This window comes from Trachypithecus francoisi, unplaced genomic scaffold, assembly GCF_009764315.1.
Source record: "Trachypithecus francoisi isolate TF-2019V2 unplaced genomic scaffold, Tfra_2.0 Lachesis_group5, whole genome shotgun sequence".
In the NCBI taxonomy this organism is placed as follows: Eukaryota; Metazoa; Chordata; class Mammalia; order Primates; family Cercopithecidae; genus Trachypithecus; species Trachypithecus francoisi.
In genome coordinates, this window is record NW_022681470.1 from 30,144,163 (window position 1) to 30,164,533 (window position 20,371).

At 40.5% G+C, this 20,371-nt stretch overlaps 1 pseudogene across 1 annotated transcript; it reads right to left on the reverse strand.

The window, feature by feature from the left end:
• Positions 1–1,220: 1,220 nt before the first annotated feature.
• Positions 1,221–4,344, reverse strand: LOC117076120 (annotated as a pseudogene). The gene has a single exon (XR_004434241.1). The product of XR_004434241.1 is annotated as a T-complex protein 1 subunit alpha-like (transcript).
• Between the last annotated feature and the right edge of the window lie 16,027 nt (positions 4,345–20,371).

Here is a 20,371-nt window from a genome sequence, read left to right on the forward strand (position 1 = left end):
CACATTAGGAGAAATACCTAATGTAGATGACGGGTTGATTGGTGCAGCAAACCACCATGGCGAGTGTATAGCTATGTAACAAACCTGCACGTTCTGCACCTGTATCCCAGAACTTAAAGTATAAATTTAAAAAAATACCATGAGAAAGAAAAGTCTTCCCCAGATGATTCCAGTGTGCAGCTAGAACTAGGACCTTTAACCTACAGTGTTCCTCTTCAAATAGCTGACTGATTCCTATTCTTTTTCACATCCCACAGTGATCAGCATTTCCTAAGGTGGACCTTTCCCTGCCTGCCTGGACTATGTCATATCTACCATATCACCTACCCTCAGAGCCACCATGCACCACCCCTTCATGATTGTAATAGCTAGCATTTATCAAGGCCTTAATATGTGCAGGGCACCATTCTAAGAGATTTACTGTTTTCATGCACAAAAAAAGTGTCTCAAAATTAAGAAGTGAATAGCTGAAATTCTGCATCTTTGCAGAACAAAATCAATGGCAATTACCTTTTCAAAAAACAAATTTGAGGTCTGGTACTCAGCTTGGGATCTCTTTTTGACACTGTTTCATGCCTTCATCTTAGTTATCCCCAAAATAGGTTGGGGGATGAAATCTTGTCATTCCAATTATTAGGTGCAGGAGGTCAGGAGTGGCGGGAACTAATTAGCTGTTAGTGAGTAGAAACTAAGGATGTAACTAAACATCTTACAATGTTGCTAAACACCTTACAGCCCCTGCTACAAACGAAGAATTCTTTGCCCAAAATAGCAATCAAGTGGTGAGGTTGAAAAACTCTATCTACTTAAATAAAAGTGCATGTGTTCAGTGGAGAGAAATAGGACTTTACATCAGTAATGTTTATTAAGTAGAGGTAGTAGACCAACCAAATTTTGTGAATAGCTTCTTCAGTGAGGTATCATTTAAACCCAGATCCATTAACATTTTTAAAATTTTACTTTATCATACTTAAACAAAAAGGAGAGCAAAGAGGAAAAAGCTGATTTTTCTGTCTGTGGTTTGTATAGCTTGGGCTTCATTCATTCACAGTATTGAAGATTACTTCATTTCCTTTTCAGATTCTGGAAAGAGACATTGTGGTTTTGGGAATAACTGTCTGAACATTAAACCAGTTATTCGCAGGAAGAATAGAACAATGATCTGAATAAGAAAATCTCGAATTCCCACAGAGAATTAAGCAATTTAATCATACTGTAGATTTTTTTTTTTTTTTCAGAACAACGGTGTTAAAACAGATTCTTAAAAGAGGCAACTTATGGGGAAAACCAGAGACTGGGACCGCAGGGGCAGAGATTCAAGTCCTCGTTCAATCATTTCTCAGCTATGTCGTCATAAGCATGTTATTTACCCCTTCAGAACTGTTTCCAATTGTATAAAATGAGGATCAAAATGCCTACCACTCAGGACTAATCTGAGGATTTAATGAGGTGATATTAATAAATCAACTGGCACACAGTAGAAAAATAGCAAGTGACAACTTATGTTGTTATCCTCGTCATCATCATGACCATCATCAACTTCTTTACCCCCCATTTTCTGGTAGGCATGGGGATACTAGCCACTTCATGTAAGTCAAAGCGAGAAGAAAATGAGTCGATGCATTTGACACTGCTTACACATAACTGGCTTTCAGTACATTCATTCATTGAATAAATATTGCATGCTAAAGGGTGTGAGGAACTGCTCCATCAGTGTAAAGATCAGCAAATATCCCTGCCCTGGTGATACTTACATTTTAGAAAAAGGAGATAGAAAATAAATGATTAACACAATAAATAAAGTAGCATATTAGAAGACGATAAGCACTATGGAAAAAAATAAAAAATACAGTAGAGTAAATGAGATCAGGAGAAGCAGGTCAAGGTTAGCCCCAATAAAAATAAACATTTGTGTGTTAGGGGGAGAACAAAGGTTGTTAAAGGTATTCCCAAGAGCAGTAAACGGTATTGCTCTCACCTTCTTTAGAGTTACTATAGTAGCTCTAAAGCAAAAAAACACACACTTATTTTATAAAAAGCACCGAATTCTAGGAACCATCCTTGCCCTCACCCACCACATGATTCCCTTCATGACCCTGATCCCCTCTTCCAGCAGCAGAGCATATGCAGTGGTCTTCCCTCGAAAGTACACAAACCAGTGGTGTTCCCTGACTATCTACTAAGGAGTCTGGAAGTGCTCTGGCAAATTTAGAGAAAAAAGTGATGGAACAAATTTTTAATATACAACTGACAGAAATTTTGCCATATTCTTTTTTTCAAATGTTCCAACAAGGTGCATGTACACTATAAGGGCTGCACATGTCATGTCACTGCTACTAACAATCAATCAACTGAGACCCATTTTTTTCTCATGAATATGTTCTTGTATTTATGTGCTGCTACTTACCTATGTTAAATATAATTTCTTTTTTACAGCTTGTTGTACTTTAGTGTGTAATACTTAACTCAAGGTACAAGATAATTGCATTTAACATTGTTATAAATAAAAGAGACATCAGATCAATCATTAAGGGCTCCAGAGTGAACAGCATCTTCATAACTTCCATGTTTATCATCTTTACTTTCTGGATGTAATTTAATGAGATCATCAATTCAAAGAATGGTAACTGCAGCTTCTGTTACAAATTTCAAACTCTTAACTTTAACTATGGTTGGTTCAAACACCCCTGCTTGTTTGTTGTCTCGAGGCTTACCATTGCTCAAATCAAGACCAATCCATTTAGATTTTTACGTTCTGGGTTAACCTGAGCCTCCTTATGAAAAACTCTTAATTTTGCAACCAGATCTGTGGAGTCCTGGGCAGCATTAACTGCTAGTGTATTGGGAATAACAAGAAGTGATCTTGCAAACTCTGCAATAGCAAGCTGTTCCTGAGACCCCATGCTGGCTGCATAGTTTCATAGTTGGAAAGGGTTGCTTCTACAGCACCTCCACCAGGAACCACGGATTTTGACTCCAAAACTCTCTTCACTACACAAAGTGTATCATGTAAAGAGCACTCCATCTCATCACACATGAAATCATTTGCCCCACGTAAGATAATCGATGCAGATGTATGAGCCTTGGTGTTTTTGATTAAGATCAGCTCATCATCACAAATTCTCTCCTGTACCACTTCTTCTGCCTGTCCTAACATTGCAGCTTCAAAAGTTTCTTCACCTTCCAAATTGGCCAGGGTTGACAGAATAGTTGCTCCAGAAGCTTTCGTAATGTGTTTAAGGTCCCTTTTTAAAACTCTTCTAACTGCCATAGCACCAGCCTCCACAAAATACTTCAGACACATGTCATCAATTCCACCAATGGTTAGAATAAAATTGGCACCAGTCGCCAGGATCTTCTGAATTCTCTCCTTGGTGATATCTGATTCTCTCTAATTTGGTCCAGTTTTTCCGGATCTGTAATGACTACCTGTACACCAAGCTTTGTTTTTGTTTTTTGCAGGCTGAAGTCAAGGCAGGCAATTTTTGCATTTACGATTCTCTTGGGCATGCCCTGGGATCCCACCACACAGTTGAGTGCATAGCCACTGATGAGCATACTCTCCGTTTGACTTCTCCCATGGGTTTTCAAAATATTAACAGAATTGACTGGATAGCGTGGCTGGCCTCTTGTGTCTGTGCATTTAATAGCAAGTACAGCATCTACTACCATGTTAGCAAAGAAATCACCATTTATTCCAATGATTTTGGAAGACATGGATGTCTTAGCAGCATTAATCAGGCAATCTCTTCCCAGTTCGTCTCTGTTAACAATTAGGTTTTCATTGATATAACACACTGCTTCCTTGCAAGCAAGTCGATAGCCACTAATAACTGATGTGGGATGAATTTTCTGTCTGACTAATTCATCTGTATTTTTTAGGAGTTTTGCGGCAATAATAACCACTGACGTAGTTCCATCTCCAACTTCTTTGTCTTGCAGATCAGCCAGCTCACAAAGAACTTTAGCTGCAGGATGTTCAGCTTCCAGTAACTTCAGGATGGTTGCACCATCGTTAGTAATGGTTACATCACCAATATCATCCACAAGCATTTTATCCAAGCCAACTGGACCAAGAGAACTTTTTACAATATTGGCAATGGAAGCTGCAGCCATAATAGGAGTCTAAATGGGGCAGACACTGTGGCTCACATCTGTAATCCCAACACTGAGATGCCGAGGCAGGAGGATAGCTTGATGCCAGGAGTTCGAGACCCCTTTGGGCAACACAGCCAAACCCATTTCATTCCGGTAGCGGATCGCTTCCCCAGTGCTGCGGTCACTGTACACGGACAAAGCCCCTCCATCTTCGTGGCAATGATACACGTCGAATTCTGCTCACACCGTGAGCAACCAGTATCGCGGCCCCTGGCCGACCACAGCAGTGGCTGTGACGGCCTGGAGCGTACCCGAGCGATGCCCCAGGAGCTGCTGGGTAACACTGCCCTACTGGCTTCCCAGCTGCCCCAGCCCGAAATATAAATTTTTATTATTTCTATTCTGCTGCCTTATATCCCAATTCACAAAAATGGGTATATAGTTCAAATCTGGTTTTAGTGTAGTCATAGTGCTGAAATCACCATTATAAATTATATACTCAAAATAACTGGAAGCATAAATAGCAAACAGGACTCTAGTACTAATTTTTTAAGTAAATCTGCATTTGCTGGGATAAGTGACTCTGTGGGTAAAATGATTTTTCCCACACAGCTAAAAGTGGAAAGTATAAACAGGAAGTAGGACAATTAATCCTTTATCCAAACAATGAATTTTATTGGGTTCTTGATGCATTTATCTCTGGCCCTAATGATATCAATTATTATGAAATTTTACCAACTAGTGGCAGGAGGTCATCAAAACTTTTCCAACAATCTCCAAACACCAGTGAATCGTTTTCATAACAAGGGCAAATAATGCCTTCCAGGAAGAAAGCATTATTTTAACCCTAAAGACAGAGAAAAGAAAAAACTATAAGAAATATTATTCAAAGTTGCAACCCTCTTAGCAAAAAATAGGTGCAGGTCACACTATAGCTAAAAAAGTTAATAACAGCCACAACATTAGTGATGATGTTATACGCGGAGAAAAAGCAGAGTGAGTCATTGACACAATTTCTGTAATGTTAGGGGCACCCAGCAGCAATTATTATTACGTGAACAAGCTAGTAGAGATTTTGTGTTACGCCTGTAATCCCAGCACTTTGGGAGGCCGAGGCAGGTGGATCACTTGAGCACAGGAGTTCGAGACCAGCCTGGCCAACATGGCGAAACCCTGTCTCTACCAAAAAATACAAAAACTAGCCAGGCGTGGTGGCACATGCTTGTAATCCCAGTTTCTTGGGAGGTTGAGGTACGAGAATTGCTCAAACTTGGGAGATGGAGGTTGCAGTGAGCCATGATGATCACGCTGCTGCACTGCAGCCTGGACAACAGAGCAAGACTCTGTCTCAGAAAAAAAAAGAATTTATCATCAGAAGGGTAGCAAAACTTAAAGATTTGGAAAATTCTCACCTGGTCGTGTAAAGAATGAAAAGGTATATTAGGAAGAGAACACTAGGGTATGGCCAGGTCACCGTTTGATAACGATATTAGCATAGATGGACAGAAGTCAAATGTTATTCATCAAGACAAAGCAAGAAGGACCCCAGGGGTCTTTCAGAGATCTTCAAGGCTGCCACTTGCATCACAGGCCCAAAGTGTCCATAGGCCTCGAGGACCTTTAGAGCAGAACAGTGGCAAATGAGGGGCTTGTGGGACCTTGGGGCTCATGCTCAGGGCTACCTCAAGTCTCTTCCCCACATTCTGGTGCAGTGCTCTTCAATTGCCCTAGCTGTGGCTCAAGTGGGCCCAGAGATGGCTTAGACCACTGCTCTAGAAGGCACAAGTGGCAAACATTGGCAGTGTCTGTGCCTGTCAACTCTAAAAGTGCACAGAGTGTAAGAGCTATAGAGGCACAGCTACCTCCACCTAGATTTCAAAGGATGCCTCAGAAAGCCTCAAGGTCCAGACAGAGAACAGCTACCACAGAAATGCCACAACCAAGGCAATGCCCAATAGAGTTGTGGGGTCAGAGCCACTGCAGAGAGCCCTCATTAAGGCAATGCCTAGTAGAGCCATGGGAGTGGGGCCACAGCAGAGAGTCCCCACTAGGTCAACGTCCAGAGAGCCATGGGGTTGGGACCACTACAGAGAGCCCCCAGTGGGGTAACGCATAGTGGGATCAGGGCTGCCCCTGAGACCTGTAGAGCCATCAGCATGAAACATCAGCCTGAGAGAGCTGCAGGCATCTGACTCCAGCTCCAAGAGCAGCTGTGTGTGCTGCACCCTGTGAAGTCATGGGGATGGACCTGCCTGAAGCCTTGGGAGCCCAATCCCCACCCCAGTGTGTCCAGAAGGCAGGATATGGAGTCAATTATTGTTCTCAAGCCTCAAGATTTAATGTTGTTTGTCTTAAGGGGTTTTGAACTTTTGGGGGGCCTATTACTCCTCCCTTCTTTCCTATTTCTTCCTTTGGGAATGGAAATGTCTGTCTGTCTTGTATTTTGGAGACACCTAACTTGATTGAGTTCACAGGTTTACCGCTGGAAAACAATTTGCCTCAGGATGAAATATACCTTTGATTCTCAGCCATGTTTGACATTGATGATACTTAGATGAGGCTCTGAACTTAAGACTTTTGAGTTGGCGCTGGAATGAGTTAAGACATGTGGGCTATCAGGATGGAATGAAGGTATTTTGTATGTGAGAAGGACATGAATTTTGGAGAACCAGCAATGAAATGCTGTGATTTGTATGTTTGTGTTCCCTTCAAAATTCATGTTGAAACTGAATCCCCAATGCAACAGTATTACGAGAACATTTAGGAGGTGATTAGGCAATGAGGGCTCTCCCATCTTGGATGGGACTAATAATAAAAGGGCTGGAGGGAATGGCCAATCTTTTCCCCATATGAGGACACAGCATTCAAGGTACCATCTTGGAAGGAGAGCAGCCCTCACCAGACACTGAACTTGCCAGCACCTTGATCTTCAACTTCCCAGCCTCCAGAACCGTAAGAAATAAATTTCTATTATTTATAAGCTACCCAGTCATAGGTATTTTGTTATAGAAGCAAAGATGCATGAAGGCAGGGGGAACATGCTAATGTTTTTGAAAGACAGGTTAAGAGATTCTTTCCTGAAATTGATAGTCAGTTGAGATCATTGCTGTGTTTTCAAGTGCCTCAGTCAGCTGTATGTTCAGAGTCCTAACTAGCCTGAAATTATCCCTCAGGACTAGAATATCAGGTTTTTAGAGCTGAAGAGAAGATATTTTTAAATTTGTAATTAAAATATGGTAGAAAATTGTTCATTAACCAATAACTTTATTCACATATCAAGAAAAGAAACCTATTTCATATTACTGAGCATATTTTAAAGCCATAAAACACCTTATTCTCATGCTAAAAAATGAATTTCAGAATTGAATGAAAGTGAAGGATGGATTAGAAAACCATTCAGAGTCCAGTTTTTGAGAGTAATGTGCTTTAGAATTGGACATTCTGAGATTCTAATGGTTGCATGATACTTGACAATTTACTGAACTTCTCTAAGTTTGTTTTCTCTTTTGTAAAGTGAAGAAAATAATAACACCTTTCACATTGGCTCAAAAAAAGATTAAACAAGAGAAAACATGTAGAATTCTTGACATGTTGCCTGGCATGTAGTAAGCACTCAATAAATGCTATATATAATAAATAGCTATATATTAGTTTCCCTTTCGAAAGCTGGAGATAGTATTACTGACATCAAAACTGTGGTACACCTGTTCTGTACCAATCTCCAATTGCTTTTCTTTTTGCCTTCCAGAAAGCCTGGAAGAGAGCACCTTTTATGCATGTTATGTATGTTTGTGTCTATGTACTTTGCATGTATTTTTGACACAGTGGCCCATGCACAAGGTATAGAATTCAAACAGATTTTATACAGTAGCATTTCTGAAAGTATAGTCCAGGGCCCTTACAGGGTTCCCAAGACCCTTTCCATGGGTCCACAAGATGAAAGTATGTCCATAATAAGGCTAAGATGCTATTTGCCTTTTTCACTCTAATTCTCTCAAAATTGCACAATAATGTTCTTCAGAGGCACCATGATGTGTGATATCACAAAGGACTGGGTGCAGCAGCAAACATGAGGATCCAGCTGTCTCTCCTAATCCAGACATTAAAGAGATTTATAAAAATATCAAACAATGCCACTCTTTTCACTAGTATTTGTTTTACAAAATATAGTTATTTTTCATGTAAAATGTTATGTTAACAAATAATGGGTTTACTATTGCTATTTTTAATGAATCTGTAAATACATATTTTTCAGATTTCTGTGTTAATTTCTAATACACTATTGATAGGAATTTTACTGACATAAACAAAAATTCTTGGGGCTCTGTAGTGACTCTTAAGAGTTAAAGGAGCCCTGAAACTAAAAAGTTTCAGAACTACTGACATATAATGAGAAACAAGCCTCTCTCCCATTCCTCACTGTCCCCTAGACATACAGTTTCCCTCTTTAGAGGCAACCATTGTTACCAGTTTCCTGCATGTTACATGCATATATAATTATGTGCATTACATATTTTTTCTTTTTACAAATGGTAGTATATTATGTACACTAACTGAGAATTTTAAAATAGGAAAAACTAAAGTTATCATCATTTAATTACACTTTCCAACTCTTCCTTTTGCTATACACTCTTGAAAACAGGCTGCATGTTTTCCCTTCCAAATATTACTGAGGCGCTCCGGACACCCACATTTCTTTAGATATCTATCGGCCAATGACAGGGTAAGAGAAATCAATATCACGTCTATGACTACCAGAAAATTTCATTTTCACTTTTCTTAACATCACTTTATCTTTGAGCTAATAAAATAGTTCTAAATATATTCAATACCTAAATAATTCTCTCCTCTTTCAGAGTCTGAAATCCATTCTCATTATCTCTTTTTCCTTTTTTTCTTTCTTGTTACTCCTCTGAGATCCCCCACAAATGAGATCTCCCATTTTTGCCATCTATATACAAGAGTTACAGTGAAGGGCCTCCACATACACATATACAAAAACATACAAGCAAGCCTGACTTTATAATATAGCATGGATCAGAACAGAAATGTGTAAAAGTCACCTTAGAGAATGAAGATCTTCTAGTCCAATATAACCCAAAAAGATGTATTCATTTATCCAAAGAAAGAATCTCCTTTTAATTATTTCTGGTGCCCTATTCTTTATTCATAAGCTTTCTAACTTACTGATTTTAACTTTCTAAGTTGCCGATTCTCTTTTTAGCTTCATCTAATCTGCTATATGACTCTTCCTTTGAGTTTCTAGTGTCAATGACTACTATATTGTTCTAGAAGTTCTATTTGATTCTTTTTTCAAATCTACCTAGCTTTTCTGTTTGTCGAGCTTTGTTTCTCTTTTTTTTACTCCTTCATTGATATATTTATTCATTTTGAACATAGCTATTTTAAAGACTTGAATAATCCCAATATCTGAAATTCCTAGCAGTTAATTCTGTGGATGTTTTGTAGGGCCTGGGTTAAGGGTAACTCCTTCCAGAGAGATTCTGCATTTGCTACTACCAGATATCCAAAGATTTACATGTATGGTAATTTCTTCATTTGGATGTTATTAGAGCATGGGGACAATACAAATATGAACCTCAAAACGGTATGAGAGTACTAGTATTCATTCATTAAGAAACACTTTTCTTCAGATCAGTGTCCAGCCAAAAGTAGTCATTTTCTAGTTCTCCCTGTTCACTACTGTTGCTGCCTTTGTAGATCTCTATGCATTGGCATTTCAATTTCATTTCCACTGAACCTAAGGCCTTGTGAAGCATTAAACCCCAAGCATTTGAGACCTACAACCTTTTCAAGTTTTCATTTTACCCTCAAGTTTTGGCCCTGGGATTTTTCCTTTCTTTCTTATAAATTCGACTATGCATTGAAAAGGATACTTGTTGTACTTTGTCTGGCACTTCTGAGTGTTTTGCACTGGAAGAGGTGGTAATGGATAATCTAGTCCACCATATTGCATGAAAAGGAAGTACTCATTATTCTTTGTTGTTCAAGTGTAGGTCACCTAAGACAAAACCAAATTTATCCTCCAAATTATTTTCTCTTCTCAAACCTAAATCACTGTATTTCTTCAACTTCGTAAGCAAGTGGAAAGACAGAATACATTATCAATTGTATTATTAGCAACTTAATTTCAACATTCTTCTTCTTCTTCTTTTTTTTTTTTTTTTTTTTTTTAGATAGAGTTTCGCTCTTGTTGCCCAGGCTGGAGTGCAATGGCGCAATCTTCACTCATTGCAATGTCTGCCTCCTGGGTTCAAGCGATTCTCCTGCCTCAGCCTCCTGAGCAGCTGGGATTACAGGTGCCTGCCACCACTCCAGGCTAATGTTTGTATTTTTAGTAGAGACAGGGTTTCACCATGTTGGCCAGGCTGGTCTCGAAATCCTGACCTCAGGTGATCCTCCTGCCTCAGCCTCCCAAATTGCTGGGATTACAGGTGTGAGCCACTGCGCCCAGTCTTCAACATTCTTCTTTTATGAAAAACTATAAATTATGAAACTGGGCATGTTTTCCTCTTGCTTAATAAAGTGTGCATCACTACAGCAGACATGTTAAAAATCCTTATTCAACATTTCTATTCTCAGCCTGCAGACAATCATGCTATCAGCGCATTCTTGCTCTGGTCCTTCCCCTATGCAGCACCCCACTTTATGGTCCACTCCTTCTCCCTCTCCGTGTCCCTATGCATCCCTATCTCCAGCTTCAAATTTCTCTCTCTGTCTCTCTCTTTCTCTCTCTCTCTCGTGCACACTAGATTAGCTCTCTCTCTGATTATTTCCAAATGAATATATATAAATTCATCATATGTATGGCTTTCCCATTAGCATAGTCTATCTTCCTTAGAAAGCAAAACAAAAACAAAAACAAAAAAAGATTTTCCAATATTGACTCAGCCCTATATTCTCAAGACTAGTTACCATCACCCTTAAGTTCCTTAGGAGGTCTTAGACTGACACTGAATTCACTGTGACCCTGTTTATACTTGGTCTTGAGCTAGTAAATCATCTTCCTCTCCGCCCACTCCCTGAGAAAGTCAGTTTTATCTCCCTCTTCCTACATTTCTGATTCCTCCTTGATCTAAATTAGTCTAGCCCTGCCACTCTGCCAGCTGGACAGTCTAAACTAACCTCTAAATGGAGGTTAGGATAACCTGCAATTACCATGAAATATATGTGGCAATCAGTGGCCTGACACTCAGAGATCTCTAACTCTGACTTACAGACCATGGAGCCTTCAAGGACAAAACTGAGAGATTTTAGGGTGATTTTTATTACAAAAATAAAAAGCAGGACCTTGTAAACAAATACTTTATGTAAGCCAGAATGCTCAATCATAGTGACCTTTAAATTCCATAAGTTTACCCAAATGGTCCTGCAAGCATTTATCTGAAAAATATCCTTAAATCTTTGGGGAATATTGGCTACAAACCCTGAGATAATACTAATTCCTGAAACTCATAATACCACTTTAGAATATGCCAGTCTGAGCAAAGGCTTATCGGAGTCAGGTGACAAATGGAGTTCTAACTCAATGTCACCTTGGAGTCAAAAGGCCTGGGCTCTACTAGCAGCTCTGTGTCTAATTTGTTAACCCTGTGGGCCCCAATTTCCTCCTCTACCAAGTGAGGGCTAATGCCTATCTCATAGAATTAGCTTAAGTATTAAATGTTTTACATAAAAATATTTTCAAATTTGAATAAATTTGAATAAACACAGTACTCTTCTTGTACAACCAAACCAAGTTTTACTATAGTCAGTTTGAAGAAAGAAACCCAGAAAACAAAAAGGGAAAAAAATGATTGTAAAGCCCTGTCGCTACCCCGTGGTAAGGTACAAACTCCTTAACTGGGAACACAAGTTGAACTATTTGTTCCTGGGAGCTCACGGCTGGCACCTTGAGATTCTGCTACACTGTGGTGTAAAGTTCTGTAGTATAATAGATGATACTGCAAGAGCAGCATTTCTTAGAATTCATCCAAAGTGTAATTCAAACAACTCTCTGTATTACATCATTATTTTTAGGACTAGAAATAATAGATGTAAATTACAGTAGGCTGCCTGGCATTCACCAACTGGTAACTATTATTTGTATTACTAACAGCTTGAGTCCCGAGAAGCTATTCATTTATTCTTTGCTACTGAGTACATATTTACTGAGAAATGATGCCAAAACATTTAGATAAGTCCTTTGAAGAGAATATACATCTTTCTCGAGAAACTTATTCTTGGCATTTTAGGAGGCAAAATGTCAGACTTTCTTCAGATTAGACAAACGATATTAGAAAAGACCATCTGTAATCACTAAATCAGGCAATTTGGATAGAAAACAGGTTAGCAAAGTTAGGAGGAAAAGCCTTATATTTAGTATAATATTTAAAAATTACAGCTATACCATCTACAATTTCCAGCTGTATATAAAACACTGGTGAATTGCCATTAAAACTCCTTAAAGAAGGGGATTTTTCTCCAAATAAAATTATTGAATTGGAAGCACAAGGCCATACATTTTGGCATATTCTGTCTCCAGACCATTTTATTTTCCTAACCCAGAGCCTAAAGGGAATGAATGTTTGGTTGGTAGGGTGGGGGACAAAAGGATACAAGAGAGATGGGAGCACTGAAGGAATCGAGGCTAGAGTAGGGGCCTATGCCTAGGCTTGGGTAGGAATGGAAGGGCTGAATAGCCAGAGATGTGGATGAGGGCACCAAGATCCTAAAATGTGTGGAAGAGGATACCCAGATGTGGGAGCAAAATACAGAAAAGCAGCTGCAAGACAAAAACTCTGCTGAAAGCTCATTCTCTCTTCTATGTGTATCCCAGAAATCTACTTCAAATGTCCTTGCTTCCTAACTCTGCCACAAACGTGGGAGTCATTCCTGACATTTCCTCACCCTCACTCAACATATTTTGTTATCTACCACATCCCTAGTTCAGGAATCCGTCATCCACCCAGCTCATCTGCCCTGCCTCACAACTGTCTCCGTGCCTCTGAACTTGCTCTTTCAGGGCCCTTTGCCACTTCCAGCCTATGACGCATCCCAAATCACAAATCTGATCCATGTACCCCCATGGTAAGGTCCAAACTCCTTAACTGGGAACACAAGTTCAACTATTTGTCCCTGGAAGCTCACAGCTGGCACCTTGAGATTCTGCTACACTGTGGTGTAAAGTTCTATAGTATAATAGATGACATTGCAAGAGCAGCATTTCTTAGAATTCATCCAAAGAAGACAAAAAATGCTATAGATTATACAGTTTTCCCATAGAATGATGATTTTAAGTAAATCATTTACAACTGAGACTATCTGTATATCCTTCCTGCAGTGGTTCACTTTCAAACGCAGTTCTTCCTGTGATCCACTACTGACACAAAATCTAGAATGTGCTATTAGCCAAGACGTGAGAAACATCTGTACTTTCAATGAACTTATGCAATAAGCATCCCACACTGCATAATTTGCCATGATTATTGTTTCTTCATAGGACATTTGGCAATATTTTCCAATATTATTTCTTGACAAAGAAAAAATGTTTTATTTAATTTCATGCCATTTTTCCTTTGAATTACTTTAGCCATTTATATCTGCATTATTTCAGCAAGAAGGATAGGCTATTTCTCCATGGTGTATAACTTTTTGTCTTTTGATATTACAAGCAAGAAATTTAAATCAAGGCACAGTGGTGCATGCCTGTAGTCCCATATGCTCAAGAAGCTGAGGTGGTAGGATCCCTTAAGACCAGGAGTTCAAGGCCAGCCTGGAAACATAGCAAAACTCCATCTTTTAAAAAAAAAACAACAAAAAAAAAAAACTAATATCTGTCCTAAAAATATGTTCATGAGTTTGGTGAAATGTTAAGACTTGATCCTGACTTGAGGACTGCAGGACTTTAATGCTAAAATGATTGTTTCATGTTCTAAGCACCTGTTGTCAAGGGTCTTGCTAATCAAGCTGGCCTCATGCTATTCTTACTTCACATTTCCAGATACTTTATTGCGATTGTCAATTTTATGTGTCAACTTGACTGGATACAGGGTGTCCAGATATTCGGCTAAACATTATTTCTGGGTATGCCTGTGAGAGTATTTACAGATGAGATTAGCATTTGAATCTGCGGACTAAGTAAAGCAGATTGTCTTCCCAAATGAGGATTGGCATCGTCCAATCTGTTGAGGGCATGAATAAAACAAAAGGTTGAAGAACGGAGAATTCACCCCTTCTGCCTGACTGCTTGAGCTAGAATATCCATTTTCTCCTGCCCTTGGTCTGAGATTTACACTATTATTTCCCCTGCTTCTCAGGTCTTCTTCAGATGCAGACTCTATTACACCACTGGCTTTCCTGGCCTCTGAACTTATCCCTTTCAAGGTCCTTTGCCACCTCCAGCCTTTGTCCTAGGTCTGTAACTTGCAGATAGCAGATCGTGGGACTACTCACCCTCCACAATCACGTGAGCCAATTCCTCCCAATAAATCTTTTATATTTAGATAGAGATAGATAGATAGATAGATAGATAGATAGATAGACAGATAGAGAGAGAGAGAGATAAAGATGTATTCTGTTTCTCTGGAGAACCCTAACTAATATAGATTTTGTTTGTTTCTGAGATTGGTTCTAAGGGAACAAAATGCTACAGATGAATTTTCTGAATTGGTTCCAGGATTCCGGAATTGTCTCCCTAATTTGATGAGATTTGAAGATACTAATGACTATTTTCAGAAGTAAAGAGAGCACTGATAATTCATGGCATACTCTGGCAATAGAGATATAGTCCCAGCTACTCCGGAGGCTGAGGCAGGAGAATGGCGTAAACCCGGGAGGCGGAGCTTGCAGTGAGCTGAGATCCGGCCACTGCACTCCAGCCTGGGCGACAGAGCGAGACTCCGTCTCCAAAAAAAAAAAAAAAAAAAAAAAAAAAAAGAGATATACAAAATATCTGCATTGGATACTCCTAGTCAACCACTTATAAGAATCAACAAATGTGGTGGCTATAATGAGGTTGTATTACTCAAAATTATTATCAAAATTTTCTCTCATATATATAGAGAGAGAAAATTTTGGGAAAACTGGTGACTATAATGAGGTTGGCTGTTTATACCTAATATTGCTGACCAAAATGGTGTAAGAAAAGGATGAATTCAGGAATTTGAACTCTCAGCTTCAGCACTGCATAAATGACCTAAAGGCATCTATGTGTGCCCTGAAGGAAGCCATTATATCCTATAGCCAAAGAGCTGAGACTGCTGAAAATCAAAAACAGAATCTCATTTTGCAACTAGCTGAAATACAACACAAGTTAAACTCCTAGCCTCACAGGGTGTCTACTGTTAAAGTGAGGACATAAACTAGGAAACTATAGGATCTTATAAATTGGGATGGGAACATGTGAGAAAACTTTGATGATGCTGGGAACATTGAGTTCCTGAATTCTGGTAGTTTTCTTTGCCAGTAGAAGAGGCTCCCTCACCCCACAGCAGAATAACCTTCCCACCCACAGAACAAGTGGCCTCCCAACAACCAGTGGTAGCACTTACCCACCCCCAGTGGGAGTGGCCTCTCCACCTCATCCAAAGGGATTAACCCTGGACTTCCTAGGAAGTTGTCATCCCTTCACCCCAGGCAACTGCCTTGCAAGACTGCTGATCCACCCCAGGACCCACCCTCACCACCTCTCTTTGCTTCTATACCTATAACTAGATTTGTCCCAGCAGGCCCCGAAAGGTGAGGTACAAAGTGTGACCCAAGAGGAGGTGTGCTACACTCCAAAACAACTACTTGAGTTTTCTCATTTATACAATCATAAATCCAGGGAACACAAGTAGAAATGCATATTAAAGGTTTGGAGTCAAGTATGGTGGCTCACACCTGTAATCCCAGCACTCTGGGAGGATCACTTGAGCCCAGGAATGCGAGACCAGGCTGGGCAACAAAGTGAGACCCCATCTCTATGAAAAACAATTTAAAAATTAGCCAGCAAGATGATGCACATCTGTGGTCCCAGCTACTTGGGAGGCTGAGGCAGGAGGATCACCTGAGCCTAGGATGTCAAGTCTGCAGTAGGCTATGTCCATGCCACTGCACTCCAGCCTGGGCAACAGAGTGAGACCCTACCTCAATACAAAAAAATAAGGTTTGGGCAAATGGTGGAAAGAACATAAAGTTTAATCCAATCAAGTTTATTGATTGGGCTCACGAAGCAGAAATTCTGCATTAAATGTTGAGCTCAAGGAATTAGAAAGGGCTCTACATTTTTGTTGACTGATCGGCTGAAACATGGACCAAAAGTTGGCCCACAGTGAGTGAATTTATGTGTCACACCTGCATTGGTTTAATGCAGAGGAAGAGATTCAATGGTTTAGGGAAATTGGAATCTTAAGAGTGGATTTGTCATAAGTCCTGCTCGTTCACACTGGGAGGGTCCAGAAGATAGAGCTTTCGCTAATACAGTGAGAAATAAATTTGTGAGAGGAGCCCTAGCATCCCTGAAGAGCCTTGTGATTGCTCTTCTCTGTAGGCCACACCTCACAGTGGAAGCTGCAGCCACTGAATTAAGAATTAAATGCAGTGAGAGTAATTGGATCCTGGGTGGCAGGGGCCAAGCAGCAACACTTAACTGCCAAAGACAAGGTGGGCGTGGTTACCATCATGGACAGCAGAGTCACAGCAGCAAACTGAATGGTCTGCATTATAAAACCTATGGCATTGGCTGGCTGATCACGGTGTTCCTAGAAGTAAAATAGGTAGTAAACCTAGTACATTCTTACTTGATCTGGATAAGCAGAAAAGTTCTAGGTTAAGTGAACAAAGTCTAACCTGTATCATAAAAACAGAGAGCCAAAGCCCCTCAATCAATTTCCAAACAAGATCATTTACAACCCCTTGAATGAAGGGGAGGTCAGGTCCCCTTGAAGGACCCTATTCACTACTTAAAAGTTATATTAATACACCCCCCTGCCTTATACAAAGGGACCTTTGACCTTTTAACAAAGTAACTGTACATTGGGGAAAAGGAAATAATTGGACCTTTTCAGGACTACTGGACTCTGGCTCTGAACTGACACTAATTCCAGGAGACCCAAAACGTCACTGTGGCCCTCCAGTCAGAGTAGTGGATTATGAAAGTCAGGTATCAGTGGAATTTGGCTCATGTTCATCTCATGGTGGGCCCTGAACTCTTTCAGTGGCCCTGAACCCATTCTGTGGCCATTTCCCCAGTTTTGGAATGCAGAATTGAAACAGATATAGTCAGTAGCGGGCAGAACCTATGAACTGGTTCACTGACTTGTGAAGTGAGAGCTATCCTGATGGGAAAGATCAAATGGAAGCCATTTGGAAAAGGCTTCCACTTTTCCCTAGGTTTACTACCTAGGAAAATAGTAAATCAAAAGCAACACTACGTTCCCAGAGGAATTGCAGAGATTTGTACCACCATTAAGATACTTCAAGGATGCAGGGGTAGTGGTACCCACCGAATCCCCATTCAACTCACCTATTTGGTCTGTGAAAAGACAGATAGGTCTTGGGGAATGACATAGATTATCATAAGCTTAACTAGGTGGTGACTCCACTTATAGCTGCTATAACAGATACGTTTCATTGCTAGAACCAATTGACACATCTCCTGGTACCCGGTTTACAGATATGGATCTGCCAAATGCCTTATTCTCCATACCTGTCCGTAAGGCTAACAAAGCCAGTTTGCTTTATTGAGGCAAGGTCATCAGTACAATTTCACTGTCCAACCTCAGGGATCTGGTCTCTCCTCAGCCCTTTGTCATCATAAACTAGTTCTTAGAGATCATGGCACCTTCCCTTCCATAAGGTATCACACTGATTCATTACACTGATGACATTCTCTTTCACAAGATATCATACTGATCCATTACACTGAGGACCTAGTGAGCAAAAAGTAGATTCCACTCTAGGCTTATTGGTAAAACATTTGTGTGTCAGAGGATAGAAAATAAATTCAACAAAAATTCAAGGGCCTTCTACTTCAGTGATACTTCTTCCCTCCCCCCTCCCTTTTTGAGACAGAGTCCCGCTCTGTCGCCCAGGCTGAAGTGCAGTGACACGATCTCAGCTCACTGCAAGCTCTGCCTCCCGGGTTCACTCCATTCTTCTGCCTCAGCCTCCGGAGTAGCTGGGACTACAGGTACCCGCCACCACACTCAGCTAAATTTTTTTGTATTTTTAGTAGAGAACGGGGTTTCACCATGTTAGCCAGGATGATCTTGATCTCCTGACCTTGTGATCCACCCGCCTCGGCCTCCCAAAGTGCTGGGATTACAGGCGTGAGCCACCATGCCCAGTCCTACCTCAGTGATATTTCTAGGGATACAGTGGTATGGGAAACATCCAAATATCCTTTGCAAAGTGAAAGATAAATTCTTGCATCTGGCCCCTCATACAACCAAAAAAGAGGCACAATGCCTCCAGGGCCTCTTTGGATTCTGGAGGCAACATATTCTCATTTCAGTGTGTTGGTCCAGACCCATTAACACTTGAGATTTTGAAGTAAAGCCCTGTAGTCCTACACAGATAACTTCTGTCTTGTTGAGAAAGCTCTTGGCCTCCTACTTAGCCTTAGTCAAGGCTGAACACTTAACTGTGGGTGATCAAATTACCATGTAGCCTGAGCTGCACATCATGAAATGTTATCTGACCCACCAAGCCGGAAAGTTGGGTGTGCACAGCAGCACTCTTTCATCAAATGGAAGTGATGTATAAGGGACTGAGTCTGAACAGGCCCTGAGGCAAAAGTAAGTAATATGAAGAAATGGCCAAATATCCATGGTCCTCACCCCTGCTCTACTGCCACCTGCCAACCTGCACTTATACCCTCATGCAAAGTTCCCTAGGAACAGCTGACAGAGAAGACCCAGAACTGTTTACAGATGATTCTGCATAATGCAGAGGCACTAACCAAAAGTAAACAGCTACAGCACTACATCCCCTTTCTGGAACATCTGTGAAGGATAGTGGTGAAAGGAAATCATCCCAGTGGGCAGAACTTCAAGCAATGCAACTCGCTGTCCACTATGCTTGGGAGGAGGAATGGCCAGACATAGAAATATACATTAATTCATGATCCATGGCCAGTGGTTTAGCTGGAAGGTCAGTGACTTGGAAAAAACATGTTAGAAACTTGATGACAAAGAAATTTAAAGAAGTGATCTGTGAACAGACCTCTCTGTATGGACGAAAAAAAAGGTGAACCTACTTGTGTCCCATGTGAATGTTCACCAAAGGATAACCACAGCAGAGGAGTATTTTAATAATCAAATGGATAGGGTGACCTGTTCTGTGGACACCAGTCAGCCTCTTTCCCCAAGCACCCCTGTCATCACCCAATGGGCTCATAAACAAGGTGTCCATGGTGACAGGCATAGAGGTTATGCAAAGACTCAGCAACACGGACTTCTGCTCATCAACATTGACCTGGTTACAGCTATCACTAAGTGTCCAATATGCCAGCAGCAGAGACTTACATTGAGTTCCCATTATGGCACCATTCCCCAAGGTGATCAGATAGCTACCTGGTGACAAGCTGATTATACTGGATGGCTTCCATCACGGAAGGGGCAGTGTTTTGTTCTTACTGGAACAGACGCTGTGGATGTGGATTTGTGTTCCCTGAACACAATGCTTTTGCCAGAACTACCACCCACAAGCTTACAGAATGCCTTATCCACTGTCATGGCATTTCACACAGCATTTTTTTCTGATCAAAGAACTCACTTCACAGAAAATAAAGTGTAACATGGAATTCACTTGTCTTACCATGTTTTCCACTATCCTGAAGCAGCTGATTTGACAGAATATTGGAATGGTCTTTTGAAGACTCAATTACAGCACCAGTTAGGTGGCAATGTTTGCAGAGCTGGGCAAGATTCCCCCAGAAAACTATATATGCTCTGAATCAGCAAGTAATAGATAGTGCTGTTTCTCCCATAGCCAGGATTCACAGGTCCAGGAATCAAAGGATAGGAACAGGAGTGGCACCTCCTATTGTTACTCCAGTTACACCAGTAAAATGTTTCCTTCTTGTTCCTTCAACTTTATGTTCTGCCTACCTAGAGGTCTTAATTTCAAAAGGAGAAATGCTTCAACCAGGAGACAATGAACAACAATGGTTCCATTTAATTGGAAGTTAAAACTGCCACCTGGCCACTTTGGGCTCTTCATGCCTCTGAATCAACAGACAAAAAAAAAGGGAGTTCCTTTGCTGACTGTGGTGATTGATCTTTACTCC